Source organism: Bos indicus x Bos taurus, chromosome 10, assembly GCF_003369695.1.
Source record: "Bos indicus x Bos taurus breed Angus x Brahman F1 hybrid chromosome 10, Bos_hybrid_MaternalHap_v2.0, whole genome shotgun sequence".
Taxonomy (NCBI): Eukaryota; Metazoa; Chordata; class Mammalia; order Artiodactyla; family Bovidae; genus Bos; species Bos indicus x Bos taurus.
The window spans coordinates 71,169,074-71,170,989 of record NC_040085.1 but is presented as its reverse complement, the minus strand read 5'-3'; the positions used below and the strand labels follow the sequence as shown (position 1 = coordinate 71,170,989).

Here is a 1,916-nt window from a genome sequence, read left to right as displayed (position 1 = left end):
ACATTTAGAAAAGACTGGCCGTGCTTACTTTGACTGGTATCTAGAAGCTTCTAAAAGAGGAAATGATAGAGTAACTTCTTCACAGAAAACAAACAAGAAATTGCTTGAAACTATTATCAGAGCTAAAAAAGGATATTAGCACTGACTCTGCCAGGTCACAAGTCTAGTGAAACTGGGAAGTCACGTTCAGCATTTATGCCATTTGGCTTTTGATTTCTGGGCATCTCTTTGCCTTTTGTTTCAGAGTATGACTCCTGGCTGGTGAAGTTCTGGTTTGGTTTGCTTTGAGCATGCAGCCATCTGGTACATACTGCTCGAGCTAATATGGGAATTGCTAACTCTAAGGTTCCACACTCTACCTGGGAATCCCTTGGAAAAACAAAATTTTTTTGGACTGGTCCATCTATAGCTATGACAAGAAAAACGGCCTAAAAATATTAGATCTTTATTGACAATAGGATAGGAAAATGGACTAAAGTTCCCTTATGACCAGGACTTCCTCCTATAATCAACAGCCTGGGGCTGATCAAACTAAGACCCACACTTCTCCAGAGGGACAATGCCTGCTGAGACCAATCTGTCCTTGTTACAAGGGCCAATTTAAGAACTATCTGGTCTAAATTTTGTCAATGGTCACAGAAATATACTATTTTTGACAATGTGGTCACAATATTCTTTAGACTCCAGAGAAAGCTAGAAGAAAAGCATTCTCTTTGAGAATTCTTGCCCTGAAGAAATAACTCCTCCTACACCTTTAGACCAGAGCTCTCTGGATCCCTTAACTAGAACATCTCTAATTCCTGAAATCAAGAGAAAAAAACGGGGCAAACAAAGCCTTTTAAAATCTTATACCAACCATTTTTTTTTTTTTTTTACAATTAGTATTTATAACTGAGTCTGGAAAACAAAACTATGGGATCTCTTGTGTCTGTCTGGATATAGGCATGTAGAGGATGAGACGGCTGGATGGCATCACTGACTCGATGGACGTGAGTCTGAGTGAACTCCGGGAGTTGGTGATGGACAGGGAGGCCTGGCATGCTGCGATTCATGGGGTCGCAAAGAGTCAGACACGACTGAGCGACTGATCTGATCTGATGTCTCTATGCAGACGACACCACCCCTATGGCAGAAAGTGAAGAGGAACTAAAAAGCCTCTTGATGAAAGTGAAAGTGGAGTGCTCGCTTCGGCAGCACGTATACTAAAATTGGAACGATACAGAGAAGATTAGCATGGCCCCTGCGCAAGGATGACACGCAAATTCGTGAAGCATTCCATATTTTTAAAACTCCTAGAGGAGAACATAGGCAAAACACTCTCTGACATACATCACAGCAGGATCCTCTATGACCCACCTCCCAGAATATTGGAAATAAAATCAAAAATAAACAAATGGGATCTAATTAACCTTAAAAGCTTCTGCACATCAAAGGAAACTATTAGCAAGGTGAAAAGACAGCCTTCAGAATGGGAGAAAATAATAGCAAATGAAGCAACTGACAAACAACTAATCTCAAAAATATACAAGCAACTCCTATAGCTCAACTCCAGAAAAATAAACGACCCAATCAAAAAATGGGCCAAAGAACTAAATAGACATTTCTCCAAAGAAGACATACAGATGGCTAACAAACACAGGAAAAGATGCTCAACATCACTCATTATCAGAGAAATGCAAATCAAGACCACTATGAGGTACCATTTCACACCAGTCAGAATGGCTGTGATCCAAAAGTCTACAAGCAATAAATGCTGGAGAGGGTGTGGAGAAAAGGGAACCCTCTTACACTGTTGGTGGGAATGCAAACTAGTACAGCCACTATGGAGAACAGTGTGGAGATTCCTTTAGAAACTGGAAATAGAACTGCCTTATGATCCAGCAATCCCACTGCTGGGCATACACACTGAGGAAACC

The 1,916-nt window shown here is 40.9% G+C and overlaps 1 non-coding gene across 1 annotated transcript; it reads left to right on the top strand.

Moving 5' to 3' along the window:
• Positions 1 to 1,178: 1,178 nt before the first annotated feature.
• Positions 1,179 to 1,285, top strand: LOC113900569. The gene has a single exon (XR_003513200.1). It is a non-coding gene; the product is annotated as a U6 spliceosomal RNA (small nuclear RNA).
• Positions 1,286 to 1,916: the final 631 nt, after the last annotated feature.